Below are 18,193 nucleotides of genomic sequence, written 5' to 3'. Positions count from 1 at the left end.
GCCAAATACCACTCTGGGAAAGAAATGAAAAGCAAATAAAAATCCACAATGCTCAAGGCTCTCAAGAGGGTCCACTTTTCCAATCTAGCTAATGTTACCAAAAAATACCTACATTAAAGACAAATTTGTCTAAGATTCTGGTCTACTGCCTATCTGTGAAATTTATTAGTCACATAAAATATTTTATAGTTTTGTACTACAGTGGACTTGACAAATTTGTCCACACATCTTATATAATACTTTGACAGATTCTGTCTATTTAAATTTAAATCTATACATATACTATTTGCAAAGTTTCTAGGTTGGGTATACACATCGAGCTATATGTACAGATGCTTAAATCAAACCTAACTCTAAGCATCATGTTTCTAAGAGATGTGTTGTTCTTCATATATTTTCTTTGAGTAATCAGGAAAAAAATGCATCAGTACTGATATTTAAGTACATATCCATCTCTTTCAGAATTGAAGAGTAAATAAATCTCTTCTTTCTTTTGTATAAATGCATATATATCTATGCAGAAATCCCTTCACTAATTCATGGCATGACATTAATTACATACACAGATCAACAAAGACTTTGCTTTCATTTTGAAACTAATTTAGAATATATTTCTAAATTACTGCTTGTTGCTGCAGTCAATTTAATTAGCTAGCTAATGACAATATCTGTTCATAATCAAAGCAGCCAAAAATACCAAGTTTCATAATAAGACCATATAATTCCTTAACGACTCAATTTTATAATGGAAAGTTCAAGGCTTTTAGTCAATTTTCTTCAAAAACTCTTCCCTATTCAAAATTAGGAATTCCACAGCGTATTCTTTTGACATTTAAAGCTGGAGATGGAGTGGTTAGGTTAGAAAGCGCAGCTCCCTCCTGGATTCCATGTGAAATTGCTTGTAAGTCACATTATGTTCTAAATCCATTTCCCCTCAAACCAGTCTGAGGGTATAACATTTACTCTTTGTCACTAATGTTCTTTTCTGTAAGAGACACCAATATGAATTGTAACACAATGAAACAATTAATCTTTGTTGGGCAATTTTAATGATTCTATAATTACAGAAAACTCAGACACTCAGTGGCATTTCAGTACTAAGACAAAAAAAAAAAAAAGGAAAGGGAGAATCTCTGTATTTTTCTTTTTAAGAATATCATATTAACAAAAATCTAAAAACCAAACACAGAGAATGTCACAAATGCAAATGGACACGTGGCCTAATGGGTGGCTGGGCAAAAAATCCAGCCGGAAAAGCACTAAAATAGGCTAATTTCATTTCTCCCAGCTGCCTGCCTTTCAATTCTTTATCTCAGCTATCGGGCTTGAATAAATTTCATCTCCCAGACTACAAGTAATGAGCAGGCAATGACTTATGAAGCACAGAGACCAAGTTAAGACAGAATTAGAATACAATTTTAATGAGACGGAGCTGAGAAAGTGAAAGTGCTACTCATTTGACAGACTTGGCAAAATATCCAATATTATTTCAAATGTTCTTTCCTTTCTACAAAGAAACTGTCAAATATTAAAATAAAAGTGTAAAAAACAGAGCTCTGAAGGATTCGTTAGGGATAGCTTGTTAATGTGATTATAAGCTAAAAAATAGTTATTAGAGAAATCATTTAAGGAGTGGAGCAGATGTGATCTAAAATGTAAACGTGTTAAGTATAAACACTCTTGTGAAAACAAATAACATGCTTTGGTTTCTCTGGAAGAAAGAAAGCACATTAACATTCAGGCAACATGAATCTCTTTGAAATGAGGTCCAGAAATTGTTGGGAAAATGTAGAGTAGACAAATATTTTCTTTGTTAACTGCTTACTTGGAAGTCAATGAAATAATGTTATTAAATGGTCTTGAAATACACTGAAAATAACCTGGTGTGAAAACAAGATAAACTCAAGCATGATGTTCTTTTTTTTGAGGGTCGACAGCCAATGTTCGGGATAGCAGAAAGGAACTCCTTGAGGTGGTGGGGGCGCCCCCCCAGGAAGTATAAAGGCAAGTGGTCCCTGGCTGATAGGAAAGGTTTGCACCAAAGCAAAAGCATTTCTTTTCAAACTTAAAAACAAAATCATACGGTACTTATTTTATAAAAACAACAACTAAAAAAGTTAAGAAGTTCAACCTACCAAAAACAATGTGGAGGGATTTTCAAGCATATTTTTCCATTAGACTTATTTCAGCAGATACCCCTTCTTCCTAAGTAGCCCTGTGCCTTCAGAGCTGGCCCGAGGTGGAATCTGGGTCAAACTGAGCTGCACAGCGAAACTACTCATATTCTGCACTTTAAACCCGTTCTCCCAAACATCTCTCAAAGACAGAAGAAGTCTTTTATTTTTTTCTTCCCGGGCTCCTACCTACCACTGTTTCTGTCTCTTTTAGTGATTACTTCCTGTCAGTATTTCTAGTGCATAAAACATCTGTGATTTGCTGCAGGCTCTGTATTTATATGGAGAGCCTCACAGCAGGTGCCACTTACAAAAAAAAAGAAAAGAAAAAAAGGCCCTTGCTAGCCTGGGCACGCTAGTGTTATCCCATGACCCCAGGGTCATGCTGCTGGTACTGCACCGTGTTTAGCAAAGGAAGGTTCCTTCCATCAGCAACTGATAGAACAGTGTTTTGTCTGGTTGGCTAAACTTTTTATGAAATGTTAAGTCAGTACCTATGTAGCTTTAAAAATGAATATATGGCCTTTCAAAATCATGTGTAGACATAGAATTCTGATTTGCATCCTGTAGTAAACAAATGACTAAAAAAAAAAAAAAATCAAGTTACTGCTGATGGATATTTGCCTTGGTGCTCTGAGGCTCCCATGCCCCAAATCCACTTCCTGGACTTTGAAGTCTGGGTCCTCTAAAGCTGTGAAATTTCTTGGATAACAAACAATGCTGGGGAGACTTTGTTGTGAGAAAATAAATGTGATAGCCACAGGCCCCGTAAATGCAGTTTCCTTTTAACACCCAATAACAATGACTACACGGGGTATGCTACATTTGCCCATAAATGTCGCCATTCTTTAAACAGCAAGCTAGAAATACCATTAAAGAAATTTAATGGAGCTAATTGTAGTTTGTGAATCTCTCCAGCTTTCTCCCTGTTATTGTTCTTGCTTTTTCCGGAGAGTAATGCGATGTCATCCACTGGTGTCTTAACGCAGTTTTCTTTCGCCTGGTTCTCTACAGCAATATTCCATATTCAACATGTCCTTTTTTAGTGTATCTATTGTAACTTTTGGGAACAGCAGATACAAGAAACCCAAAGAAAGTTGGAGGCAACGCCAGGAACTTACAGGCTGCTTTTCCAAGTGTAGCCAACAGATTACATTTTGGAGAGTTATAGGTGATCCTTTCAGGTAAAACAAATATGTAAAATAAAGGTACATATTATCATATGTAAAGTTATAAATAAAATAACATAAAATTGGAAGATGAAGTTCCAGTTCATGAAAAACAATGAAAGAATTAAGCTTTGTCTAGCACTCTATGCATTTACTATGTGTATGGGGAAAGGTAACTTGATTCTGAAAGAAAATTTGAATTTCACAAATAATAGAGTCTTATTCCACAATTTTACTCTTACCTAACACAACTGACTCTCCACACATACACATCTGGTTTACAATTAAGGACCTTATTTCATTGTAAATAATAAAATATAAGATATTCTTGAACTGTCACTTGGTCAGTTGCATTTAGTGATAAGGAAAACATTAATATGGTAGGTATGCCTTAACTCTCCTATGATGTTAGGAATCTTGTTCTCAAGAAGCAAAGGTGGACTTGAGACAGAGCCTTGGCCTTGGAGGTGGAGCATACTCTAGCATTCTTACTGCTTTTGTTTGTACATACTCTATCCCATCCATTCCTTCTCTACCAAGTCCCTCTTTCATTTTGGTTTTTAATTTTTTCCTTCATGAAACTTCATGTGTAAATACCTCCACTGTGTCAGGTACTTAGCATATGTGTTGCTTGTCACCATTTCCTAGAGTAGACAGTGAGCTTTTTGAGGGCAGGGTCCTGATCTTGTTCATGTGTCTATGTCTAAGGATTGGTGTGTTCGTGGTCAGTTACTGAAAGGATGGACACTGCAGATCAGTGAGGAGTAGATGGTCGCTCAAGAAGGCTGCCTTAGATTCCCAGGGACAAGGGACTACAGAGAGTCATAGAGTATCATTACAGAGTGTGAGAGCTGCCAGGAGACACTAGCTATGCCTCTAACCTTCAATATCACTTTGACTATCCAAAATGGCATAACAGAGACATCAGGATTAGACTGAAAATCAGACTCGCTGGATTGGAGATCCATTTCCAATGATATATACCCTATGGGCAAAATAGGGCCAACTCCTTAACCTCTCAGACCCAATTTTTCCCTTGGGCATGTTGGGATACTAGTTCTTACTGCAAAAGATTAAATGAACCATTACATGTAAAGCACCCAGTTCCAGATGAAATCTCATTTTCTTCTCTATAACTTTCATCCTAGGAGTTTCTTTTCTCTGTTGTATATTGTATGTCCGACATGTAGAAATCTGGCTTTGTTGTCAATGTCTAAGCAATGACAGTGTCAAGGATCAATAAGCCTTGAGAATTGTGTTTTTCACAGGTTTCTCAGCCACACTTTTTGAGGTTTTTCTGAGAGGTGATTTCTGGTATTCTGCATGAATCAAGATTATTCAAGGAGACAAAGCCACTGATCATCCCTTTGCTTCTTGTTTTCCTTGACCCCTATGGCAACTCTACTGATATTCTCTACAAATGCTTCATAACTTAAAGTGCCAAGTAAATAGTGCACCATCTCACACAACCCATTTTCCTAGATCCAGAGAAGGATATTTATCCTGATTTTATTTTTAAAAAATTGAAATTTTAATTGTGGTAAGAAAGTAACATAAAATTTACCACCTGAACCATTTTAACAGTATAGTTCAATAATGTTAAATATATTTACATTGTTGTGCAACAGATCTCTAGAACATTCCATCTTGTGAAACTGAAACTATATCCATGAACAACTCTCCATGTCCCCTCACTCGATGCAGCACCTCTGATTATATTTTTAATTGTTGGTTTTGTTCTAGTTTTAGATGTGGTGATATTAAAAACAGGTATCTGGTACGTACTAGAGTTCTTCAAAAAATAACGATTTTTTCATTGAAAACATACCAGTGTTCACAAATGCAGTATATAAAATGCTCATTTTCTGTAATACATAATGTTAATAATAAATGTAATTGCCCAAGAACTATGGATGAATAATGTTCATCCTCACCTGTAAGATACTGGGCAAATACGTTTGTAACCCTGGGATCTGATTTGGTTGCAAATGGAAAACAGTGTAATGTCTAAGGATGATTTTTTTCTAGAGGATGGTGATTATGTCGGAGACAACTAGATTACATGCTGTTTAGCCATGCAAAGTGGTTCTTCAAATACTATCTGGATAATTGAGGTTAAAGCAATTTTTTGGCATCTAATCTACTACTTCTCTGCCTCATTTGGCATATTTAGTTTCAGGCTGTATTAATATTTGAAGGAGGCTTTTTTCCTTCGAATAAATTCCAACCTAGAACATTAATTGTTAAACAAGTACCACAATGAAACCACAAAATCTGAAAAAAGAATTTAACCACAAAGGAAGGAAAATTTTACTTCAAAACCTTAGTTCTTACTATGTATGACAATATTCTATTTCCATTTTCAGACTTATCTGCTAACTTCCCATGTTGATTTTAGCTAGAGATATAGACCTTAATATCACATTTACCTAGCATGGCCAACACTTTTTCTTCTTAAGTGGCCACTAAGAGTTTTCTTTCTCTGAATTCCCCAGGTATGAATAAAACACTTTTTAAACATTAGAAATATTATCTTAAAGAGGTTCCATTATAATCTATCCCTGAAAATTAAAAAAAAAAGAAACAAAGAAATACTACACCATATATTAGGAAAGACAGTAATCCCATTATATTACCATATTTCTTTTTTAAAAAACCTTCCACTTACATGTTCTTACTGACACATTTTGTCATGATACAAACAATAAAAATGTACTGTACCAGATTTTAAATCCACAATAGAAAACAGGATTCACTGTTGCATTTCTTAAAGTCAAATCATTCTGACAAGCTAAGGTCACTTCTGTTCAAACCCTCAAATGTTCCCCTCCCTTAGGAGGCTGGGCTGTTATGCATATTTTTGTCAAGAAGGACTTGTGAATGGTGCAGCCTTTCACAGTAATGAACCGGAAGGTGTATTCCCCTGTGCTGTTTGAAAGAGATGCTGTGTTTTCCACAGAGTTGGTCGAGGATCCACTGCCAGCATCTTCATACTGTGAACTCCTGATTGGAGCACCAGCTGTGATCCAGGGTTTCAAAGAGGCCTTGGAAATGGCAAAGCCAGGCCCCGTATTCAGAACTGACAAAACCGAGCTGACTCCGGGAAGCAAGAGCTATTCTTTAGAAATGCTTATCATGGGGAATGTCATTGACAAACCGTGGGCGGTTGGGGAGGGAGGGAGAAAGGAGGCTTTTGTGTGATATGACCTGACAGACCCGAAATCAAATTATAATGCCACAGAAACATGGATTTTCTTCTTTACCTAACACATGTAAGACAAATAACTGGTCATTACAGATAAAATAAGTAGTTGGAAGAATATGTCTTTTCGAAGTTAACCTCCTCAATATAATTGGATTTTATTTGGCTCACAATGTTAATTAGAAGAATCTGTGCACCAAATCTTGTCCTGATAGGTATAAGGAGATTCCAGAGAGTCCCAAATTATACACAAACTGTCACCCCTGTAGCTCCAAGTTAAAGTTAAAAGGTCCTTGTTAACTACCCAGAAACGAAAGGCAGTCATTTCTCCCCTGCAGGAATTACTTGTTTCTTTATTATCCTTCATTTCTAAACACTTTTAAACATATTTTTATCTCGTCTGCTAACCCCAGCCATAAAGGAAAATGCATATAAGGCAGTTTTGTTTTGTTTTGTGTTGCAGCAAATTATTGAGTTGTCCCTTGGAGCCTCTCACTGTCAGATGGGAAGGCCATCATCGTGACCGTGACTGCACAGTTCCAAGCTGCCTCCCGATGGTGCCCGAGTTGGATCCTGAGATGCCGGCCATGCACAGGCTCACTGTGCCCAGAGGCGCTGGGTCAGCCTTATGAAGAATGTGCCATGCGGTGCCAAGCCATTAATGGAACAGCAGTGCTTCATCTCTGCCAGAGGACCACGCACAGGGCAGCATATAATCCTCAGCCATTAAGCACAGTCACAAAGAGATGGCCCTCTGTGGGCTCCAAGAAAAGGTGAGGAAGCCTTTACTGAAATGCAGCCCCAGCTGCATTTGAAGATCTGTCTTCCTAGAATCAGTGCACTCTGGACCTTCCTTTTAACCTCGGAATTACCTCCCTGGATGCTGGTCAGTCAGACAATATTTATTTAGTCACATGAGGCTGAAAAGAGGTACTTGCAAACACTGAGTCGTTTAAAGTAGAAAACTTGTGATGTTATAATCAGGCACCTATCTATAGGACAATTTCAAATAAGGCAGAGTATTAAAAACAGTCTTTTTCTACCGGCTCACACTATGTTTAAACATTGGTAAATCTCTATGGTGAACGCATTAATTCATATTTTTGCTGACCTACATGGTAGCACACTTATTTGATGGGTTTCTTATACCACAAGCCTTACAGAAAGCTGCGATGTCGTCATGTGCATTCTCTGCCTCGGAGCCTCTGATGATTCTAGTCATCTTGGAAAGATGGGGCTCTGCCCTCTCGCTTCTGATTTGCTGGCAATAGACCTTCAGCTAACAGTCTATCTGCTCAGCTGAAGATGGAGTGCTAATCTAGAGGGACTCGAAATGGCTCTGTCATTTTCTAGATGACAGCTCCTATTTTCCACAGGCTTCTGGCACATGTGCTATCATCCATCTATGTCAAGAAGACACTTGCTTATCTGGTTGCTAGAAATGCTTTTGTTAAAAACCTGTAACTGCAGTTCATCAGTCTTGTGAGCAAGTTGTTGATTTTACTAAACTAAGTTAAACTCTGCTGCGGTTTTCTGATATGACATCTATTTTTATTAGATATGGTCATGATTATTTATAGCACCTTAGAAGCATATTAGGGTTTACAAAAAGGCAAGTTTATCTGCCAACTGAGTGGTATAAAACAAAAGTTTCAGGACTACAATGTACGCATATCAATTTTTTTCCTTCATTTTTGGCAACTCGTAATTAAGAAATTACTAAAGGAGAGGTAGTAAGTTGAATCAGAACCATGAAAAACAAAAATTTAATGCAAATAATGTATGTTTCACAAGAAATTATGGTAAATGTTAAAAAAAGTAAATATATAAAACAAGTTATTTAATTATAACTCAGAATAGTATCAAATATCAAAGAATATAACCAGAAAATGTTCTTAATTAACTTGTAGAAATACAATTTTTATTCCAAACTGAAAAATATTCATTTTGCTGATATTGTTTTGGTTTTGACTTGTCTGCTCATGTTCTTCTGGTTCAATCAAGACTTTACCACTCCGAACATGTACAAATTCTGTCTAACTGGTCCAAACTAGACCTAACCCTTCAGGGGGTTTCTGAGGAGCTCACATTCACCACAACAAGCCAAGCCTGGTTCAAACATTTTTGTCACCCTGGCTGGTGTGGCTTAGTGGATTGAGTGCCAGTCTGTGGGCCAAAGGGTAGCTGGTCCAATTCCCAGTCAGGGCACATGCCTTGTTTGTGGGCCAGGTCCCAGTTGGGCGTGCATAAGAGGCAACCACACATTGATGATTCTCTCCCTCTCTTTCTCCCTCCTTTCCTCTCTCTCTAGAAATAAATAAACAAAATATTTGTTTAAAAAAACACTTTTATAATAAACTCATAGCCAATAAGGTTGCTAATATGCCCAAGGCAAGAACACGCCACATAACCTTTCAAGAGTGGTACCTGAATGTCAAAATCAAGTGCTGTTTCTAGCTGGCATTTCTTATCCTTGCCATTCTGAACCACATTCTTTCTCTTCTCTCCCTCCGTTCATGCAAATACAGACTCAGGGCCCTTCCCACCAGCCAGTGGCCTTATTAATGGGCATGGGTGGAGGAATCCGAAAGAGTCAAGAGACATCTCTGTGGCATCTGCCTACTTTCTTTCAGCTTTAAAACTGAGTGGCTGTGACAGCCACCAGAGAAGTGACTGTTAAGAGCTGTTTTGAGATTTGCTGCCCATCAGCAGCTGCTACCTTAGAGAAGGTGGATGAAGCCAAGGGCGAAGCCAGTATCACACAGCCTCCCTGAGATGTTCTAACTGTGGACAGAAAGTTATAAAGTGGCACCTGGCTGTGGAAACAGTCCCAGAATACTGTTCTTGGGTTCATTTTCTTAAATACCATTCAAGCAAATGGATGAAAGGCTCTGAAGAAAGGATATGGACCTAAACATTATCGATATCAGGAAGATAATTGAGTATCATTAGACATGCAAATAAAATCAGAAAAGTGATCACAATGACTAGACAGATAAAAAATGACAAGGAATCTCATAAACAGAAGGACTATATGTCATAAAAAAGAAAATCAAAACATGAAAAGAGAGGAAATGAAAGACCTCAGATTTATTTTCTTTTTACAAAAGTGGAAACATGTTAGAAACAGATTTGTCTTTGCCTAAAAGGGCAATGATACCCATTTTATGACAAAGAATTATATTTCTTAAAAATGAAATGAAAGAGTTTGATGAAGAACTTCCAATTATATTAATATCCAAGTGGTTGTAAGTTAAGGGGAAAAAGTTTTGCTACTAAGTTATTTTCTCCTTAGAAACCTCACAGATAAAATATTCATTTATTGAAAGCCAAATTTTATGTTCATTTTTTTGCAACTTATGAGCACACATACACACAAATATTTTTTAAAAAAATTCAAGTGCCTCCTTTTCTCCATGGATCTCTATCTGACTCAATGGATGAAATAATTCATATAAAGCAGAACAAAATCAAATAATTAGAATAAGACTTTTAATCAATGAGTGCTTGGAAATTTTGTGCTAATCCCATCTATTTCTTTGTTCATGTTGTTTCTTCAGCTACACTGGTAAAAATTAACTTTTCATAAAATTTTGACAGTATGCCTTCTATTTTCAGAGTGGTATAGGCCAATATTTTCAATTTAAAAAATCACCTTGCAATATAGGTCTTCACAAGGGGAAGGCTACAAAGTTTTACCTATGCAACTATAACCTATCAGATAAAGAAAAATTTCACTGGCTTCAAACAAGCACCAATACCTAGAATACGTTAAAAAGTGTTAGCTTTTTACAAAAGTATTACAATTGTATTCTGGGAACGGAATCTGAAGAAATGGGATTAATTTGAGGGGAAAGATTTGGGGAAATGAACAATTTTCCCAACAGTGAGTTAAGAAACATTGCTTACTAAGGCATTTTTGTTTGTTAGTTTTAAGCAGGAACATGAGATCATATCTAGACACCAGCTTTTCCCAAGAGGCTTCATACCAGCAACACTTCCCCCTACAATCAGGGAAGTGAATCAGGCTGCATGTCCTTTCAGGGTGTATACAGATGGAGCCTTCCGGCTGGAAGGGAGGCTTCAGAGCCTGTGGTTCCACCTACAGAGAAAGAAGCCGATGCCGCTCTACCATCATGTAAGTGAATTGATAAGTTCAATGCAGTGGTGAGCCTACATGCTGTGTCTCCTCACTCTTAGGTGCAGCCACGTCAAGAAGACCAGTAAGTAATTAGGAAAATGTTTTTTCTTAAAAAGATCTTTTAAAGTAAAATAATATGCCTTATAAAGTCTAATAGTTCACCTTTACAATATGCAGTATTGTTTTAAAAATTTAGAAGTATCAGTTAATGAAAAAGAAATAGAAGAATATCTTGATTGTGCCCTTCGTGAACAATATGAGCTTGAAGCTCTCCTACATAGAAATATAAAGGCCCGGGGGAAATGGATGAATAATACCCTGGTAAATTATGGATGGGAAGGGGAGTAAGTCCTATTTGTTCTCATTGTTTTGAGTTCTACCGTATTAAATAAGATACAGTAGATGTAGGCACCTAACTAGGGACCACTGAATAGCAGTGTCATTTGCTGCAATGTGTCTAACAAGTGCTCTGAAGCCCAACTTTCCTGTCTGTGCCCTGGAGCCATGCTTGCGGGTTGGGGCTGTTGTGATGATCCCACACCAGGTGACTCGGCTCAGTGTGGGCCCTGCAGCCAGCATCTCCCAGCCTCAGAGGCTTTGTGGCTGAATTCTAGCCTATCCCAGAAGGGCCACACAGCCACCAAGGTCCAGGAAAATGAATCAAATGACATTTTTCAATTTTGGAAAATCCCATGTTCATCTTATATCACTGAAGTCAGTTGGATGGGAGATAACCTCAGTATTAAAAATCTGTATCAAATATACTCCTTGAGCTCATCTGCCCTGTAATTTTATTGGCTTGAGTTCCCATTTCTTTCTCTCCAGATAGAAGGAATCTTAGTTGGAATGTGCTATCTTCCATTTCACCCTGTATTCTTTTTTCCATATCTGGTAGGCACCAAATGCCTATCATGGAATTAAAAATTTGCTGCCCCTCTTCCCAGCTGATACGTCAGGACTGTTGAAAGTAGGAGAGGAGGACTTGTAATCAGCTACGATTGTTGTGAGAGGCTGAACACTTCAGATTTTACAGTTTTGGAGATTTGAGAACATATTGCTTAGTGTAAGTTTCTGTCGTAGTTAATTTTTTTTGTAGCCAACACCAGGTACTTAGCTGCCGTTTGGAACATAGTAGATAGTACTTTAATTATTATTACTTTTATCAGCAAGGTTTTTATTCCCATTTGAGTTAAGCCTGTCTTGGACAGCTTGTCCTCCAGATCTTTCAAAGAAAATTCTGATCCCACAGCTCTGAGGGATACTGCCAGTACTTCTTACACACACACACACACACACACACACACACACACACACACACACACACACACTCTTCCGCCCCCAGTAGGCCTCTTCCTGTCACCATGGACTACCTGGTCTTCTCTGTGTAATTCTTTTTTTAAAAAGTTCTCACCCAAGGATATGTTTATTGATTTGAGGGAGAAAAAGAAAAAAGGCAGAGAGAGAGAGAGAAGTCGATGTGAGAGAGAAACATCAACTGGTTGCCTCCAGTACATGGATCATACCTGCAACCTAGTTACGTGCCCTGACTGGGAATCAAACCCACAATATTTCAAGTGTATGTTACAATGCTTCAAACAGCTGAGCCACACTGGCAAGGGCTCTAATTCCTTTTTTTAAAAAATTTTTTTATTGTTCAAATACATTTGTCTCCATTTTCCCACTATCACTTTCCCTTGCCCCACCCACCCCCACCTCCCACCTTCAATCCTTCCCCACTTTGGCTTTGCCCATGGGTCCTTTATAAATGTCTCTTGACTTGAAACTTCTCCCCTTTTTCTCCATTACTGCTCTTTCTCTTCCCCTCTCATTACTGTAGGTTTGTTTTTCCTTTCAGTGTTGCTGGTTATATTTTTCTTGTTTGTTTGTTTTGTTGATTAGGTTCCACTTAGAGGTGAGATCATATGGTGTTTTTCTTTCACTGCCTGGCTTATTTTGCATAGCATAATGCTCTCCAGTTCCATCTATGTTGTCACGAAGGGTAGGAGTTCCTTCTTTCTTTCTCCTGCATAGTATTCCATTGTGTAAATCTACCATAGTTTTTTGATCACTCATTTATTGATGGACACAGGCTGCTTCCGACACTTGGCTATTGTAAATTGTGCTGCTATGAACATTGGGGTGCAAAAGTTCTTTTGAATTGGCGCTTTGGGATTCTTAGGGTATAATCCCAACAGTGGAATTGCTGGGTCAAAAGGTAGTTCCATTTTTAGCTTTCTGAGGAGATTCTAAACTGTTTTCCACAGTGGCTGCATCAGTCTGCATTCCCAAAATTCTTTACACATAATTTACTTTGTATAGTTAGTTCTCATTTGTATATGTGCATGATGTATGTTCCAAGGTAAGGAAAGCTTTCTGAGTGCACACATCTGCTCTCATTCCTACACTGGCCAAACATGAAGCATCTTCGCCAACAGTGTGGTTAGGACCCAGTGCTCTGAGGTGCACACTTCATTGCTATGTCCAATCTGCAGCCATCAAATATCTACATTACCAAATTCACTAAAAAGTTATTTATATTGACATATTAAGTTTTAGGCAATTCCCATGGCCAGGAAAAGCTTATTAATGTCTTATTTTATTGTACTTTCAGCCTATGACTTTTGGAAATGCACATTTTTAGTGTGTTGTGAATTAGAAGTATTGGGTATATATTGATGTTGAGAATTTTATAAACAATTGAGTGGATTTCATTACAACATACACAATATAGTCCATTGCCTTTTCTACCTCTCAGAATTCACAGATACTTTTATCTAGCTCAATTTGAAGAATATTTTGCACATGTGTTAAAAATTTGACAAGTTTCAGCATTTGAAATGTGAACCATACACAGAATTCATATCCAACTTTCAGGGACTGACAAATCTATTGCATAATCAGCTGTGTGAAATGGCTACAGTGAAATAAAACTTTAAATGAAACCTAAAACTAAAGATAAACTAAAACTTCAAAACAAAGCTTCGAAGACTGATAAAGACCCCAAACCATTGCTATAAACTTTAAGTAGATAACAGAAAACAAGTACTTGGGAAATTGGTAATTTGGCTAATTTTTCTTTTGGCTAATTGGCTTTCAGCACACTGGCCTTGAGTAAACTGATTTTTGGTGAGCTGGTTTCTGAAAATGAGTGAACTTGAAAAATGTGACAGGCTGACCATTTGGTCAACTGGCTTTTAGAAACTGATAGTCTGGGAATTAGGTTCTTCTGTAATTCCCCAGGGATAAACGAGGAAAGGAGCAAGGACAAGACGGTAGATGGGAATGCCAGTTAGTGGTTACAATAAGACATCAGGTATATATTTTTTTCTTGGGCACAGGAGTTCTGATTACAGACTAAATCTGAGGAAAAAAGGATTAAGTACCCCACCTTACAAGTCTGAAGAACTACCAGCTGTCACCAACATCCTTCTCTTCCCTTCCCACATGCTCCGACTGATAGGGTGCTGCAGTCTGATGCCTTTTGGGGAAGTGCAGTATTCTTGGAGAAAGGCTCCCCCCTCCCCAAAGCCAAGGAGAAAGTGGGGGACTTCAAGAGAATTGCTTTTACCTATAGGGGGTATACAGAAGAAGGGAAGACTGGCATGCCTTGCCCCTTTGGATGTCTTCTTGGCCACTGAACTTGCTGACCCAATTCTGTGCCACTTGGTCAAAAGCAGAGAGAATTGAAGAGTGACAAGGTGGTGGGGACCTGCCAGGACACAGGAGTGAGGATGAGAGCGCAGGTTCCCTGCTTCAGAAATAAGAGTGGTGGGTCTTGCATATGCCCTCAGGTCCAAGAGTTGTCTGTGTCATATAAATGAGATCACAGACACTGTCGTGATGGGATTACTGACCTGCAGGGAACAAAGGTGTTAGACACATGGGAGAGCTGTAGTAAGCGTAGCCATCTCTGCAGCCCACTGGATGGGGCAGGCTGAATCCCAGAAAACCACTGTAGCCTAGTGTTGGCCTCACTATTCCTGCGTATTGAGCCCAGAGATGACAGCATTTGCAGCTAACCAAGGAGAGGACTGGACTCTTGCCCAGCTGAGTCAGGAGATGTTCGCGCCTTTCCTTTTCCTCCTCCTAGCCTCAGCACACCAGATGAGCCCGCGACTCTGGACGTGAGTGAAGACCAGATGCTTCCACGCCAGCTACCTGTTCTCAAAGCTGTAGGAACCACAGGTTCAATGTAACAGTGAGGGTGGGGAGATGATGGACTATGCATGGAGTCTGAGATTAAAGTTTTAAGAATGACAGAACTGAACCTTACATAAACAAATGACAGACTCATAGATAGAGCATAGGGCGACAGCTGAGAGGGGAGGAGGTGGAGGGAGAGAGCAAAAAGGAAAAAGGACTCCTGGACCTGGACAACAGTGTGGTGACTGCTGGGGGGAGGGGGGTATAAGGAGACTAAATGGTAATGTAAAATAAATACAATAAAATAATTTTTAAAAAAGAGAAAATGACACTTTTGTATAACTAAAACTCAAAAGTGAAAAGAACCTGGTTGAAAAGAGACTTTCAATATGGCACAGCTGAGGGCAGCTGTTGGAAGAATGGAAACCCTTTCAGGTTTAAACCTCAAAGAATTGGAGTCCTCAATAATCAGATTATGAAACTCCATGGAATGGATCATCCAGAAACTGGTGCAAGTAGAATTAAACTGTTTTCAAAAAGCATGGAGAAGAGGGACTCTATTCAGGAGAAATTTAAGGGAAAGAATTGCAACATTCAGCAACAGAGTGGAAATGGAAAGCTTAGGGTGACGTGTAGGTTTCTGATTTGGTTGTCTTGTGTTGATATTAATGGAAAAACTGGCATATAGGTGGAACAGAAAAAAAAGAGACATTTAGGATTGGAGTTTGCAGTGCCTATGGAGAATCCTGAAGGAGACGGCAAGAAGAGAGTGAATGAATGATTTTCTCTCTTTACACTTAAGGAATAAAAAATACAGATAGGAATTTCTAACTAACTATATATGAGTGTTTAGAAATTTCTGAATTTGAATATATATAGTCAGAAGTATATATTTATACATGTATATATACACATATATATTATATATAAATACATAAATCTTTGAAAAGTACATACAAATTTGTAAATCATAATGTACAAAGTGGGTATGTAGGTGTTAAAAAGAAGTAGTAGGAAGGACTGTTAAGAGTACGAGTAGAATGTGTGACTTCTGGTGAAGATGGCAGCCTAGGCAGACATGGCTCTCCTCTTTGCACAACCACATCAAAATTACAACTAAAATATAGAACAACCATCACTCAGAACCATCAGAAATCTAGAAGAATGGAAATCTGACAATTACAGAATAAAAGAGAAATCTGACAATTACAGAATAAAAGAAACCACATTCATCCAGACTGGAAGGAGGAGAGCGGACTTGAAACAAGCTGGTCTCTCACCCATGGGTGGTAGGCAAAGATTCGGGAGGGATCTCAGGAGCAGGGAGTCCCAACCCCACCTCAGGCTCCTCTGCCCAGAGTTCTAGTGCCAGGAAAATAAGTCCCCATAAGTTCTGGCTGCAACATCCAGCAGGGATTGAGTCAGTAGAAGAAAATTCTGGAGCCTCAAGTGGTTCCTCTTAAAGAACCCCACACATGGACATATCTACTCACTCACTTCCTCTGTGCTCCAGCACTGGAGTAGCAGCTTCAAAGGCACCAGTGGCAGACAGGGAGGAACTGAGGTGTCTGGCATCAAGGTGAGCAGAGGTCATTGTCCCTCTACTAAACCCTCCCCCCACAGAGCTGGCAAGCTGGTACCATATCTGAACCTCCATCAACCTGGCTAACACTGTTTGACCTGCCTTAGCAAACTCCAGAGATTCTGTACCACCCAACTTAGGGAAAAGCATCCAAGCTGGGTCCATCCAAGATGCTTTTCCATATGAATCGTAGGTCTTGACTTACGCTGTACAACTTCCTAAATTCTACCAAACAAGCAACAGCTGGCCTCAGTGAGCCCCAGGCCTGGCACTAGCAGCAGCCAGCCGAGATCCACGGCTTGGCTTTGTTATGGAATCTCCACGCCCAGCACAAGCAGCAGCCATCTCAGATCTCTTTAGAGCTCAGTCAGGCAGGGTGGCCCAGGGCAAAACACAGGTGGGGCCGACCTTGGCCTGCACCACTAGGGAAACCCCAGGGCCAGCGCACCCAGTGGACAGCTCCTGACCACAGCAGAGAAGCACCACCCTGCCCCTGCACAGCTGATCCTCCACAGAGGGCGGAGGTTGGTGGTCAGTGGTCACAGCCAATCCCTGCAGCTGACTGGACTGGGTAAATCCCTTCCATTGATCTGCCAACTGCAACCTAGGCTCAACTACTAGAGGAGGGTGTACTCAGCCCACACAAAGGGCGCACCTCAGGTACCCAGTTTGGGTGATAGGGGAGGCTGTGCCACTGGACCCTACAGGACCCTTACTACATTAGGCCATGCTACCAAGACACAGAGTCAAAGCAGCTCTACCTAAAACATAGAAAAAAAACACAGGGAGGCTGCCAAAACAAGCAGACAAAGAAACATGGCCCAAATGAACAAACAGATCAACGCTCCAGAAATGAGTGCGGGGACTGCCTGAGGGAGCAGGGGGTGCTGGGTGGAGGGCAGCAAAGAGGGAAAAACTGTGACAACTATCATAGCACTAGCAATAAAATATTTAAAAAGGTGGATTGTGCCTAATCAGGAGAGATCTTGTTAAAAGATGTTTCAGTGTTGAACTTTCCTACTTTGTTGAAAGTCTCTTTTTTTATTATCACTTTCCCTTTCAATTTAAAGACAAGAAATTTAGTTTTCTTTTTAAAAACATGTCACATTTGTTTTTGTTTAGAAGAATAATACCTACTCATAGTAGAAAATTTGGAAAATATAGAAGAGAATAAAAATGTTGCTTTCCATTATATAAACATTTTATTGTGTCTGTTTGAGTAAAAGCATCACTTTGTATCCAGATTATAAGATTGAAAGCAGGTTGAAATGAGCTAGGAAAACTGCTGATTTTTGCAAAACATTCCAAGTATAGAGTATACTAAAAATATGAATTTTGAGTATAGAGTATGCATGTCCGTGTGTTGGAGGTGGCATTGGTGGCAGTTATATCAAGTTAACAATGACAGTTTTTGTGCTGTTAATATGAAAATAGAAAATGCGAGTGTTTCCCAGATACATGACAGCATATTATTTTTGTTCAATAGAAACAGATGTTATGAAGAAATTGAATCAGAAGTAATCTTGATGGAAATATTTTCACTGTGTTATACAATGTGTAAAAATGCAAATTCCTTTTCTCTGTTTAGCAGTAACCTCAACTCCTCTGGGGAAATATATATGTATGTGCAATAAATAACCTAAACATACGAAAGTGAATTTTAAAGATAAAAAGCTGGTGTCGTAGATACTTCCAATATCAGCTATCTTATTCTTGCTAAGTTGTTTCCCTTTTCATTCTGTGTCTGGAACATAAAGACGAAGGTGTAATCAGAAGTCAAGA

This window comes from Pteronotus mesoamericanus, unplaced genomic scaffold (assembly GCF_021234165.1).
Source record: "Pteronotus mesoamericanus isolate MK-2021 breed Mesoamerican mustached bat unplaced genomic scaffold, CSHL_Meso_final scaffold_167, whole genome shotgun sequence".
Classification (NCBI taxonomy): Eukaryota; Metazoa; Chordata; class Mammalia; order Chiroptera; family Mormoopidae; genus Pteronotus; species Pteronotus mesoamericanus.
This window is presented reverse-complemented; position numbering follows the sequence as displayed.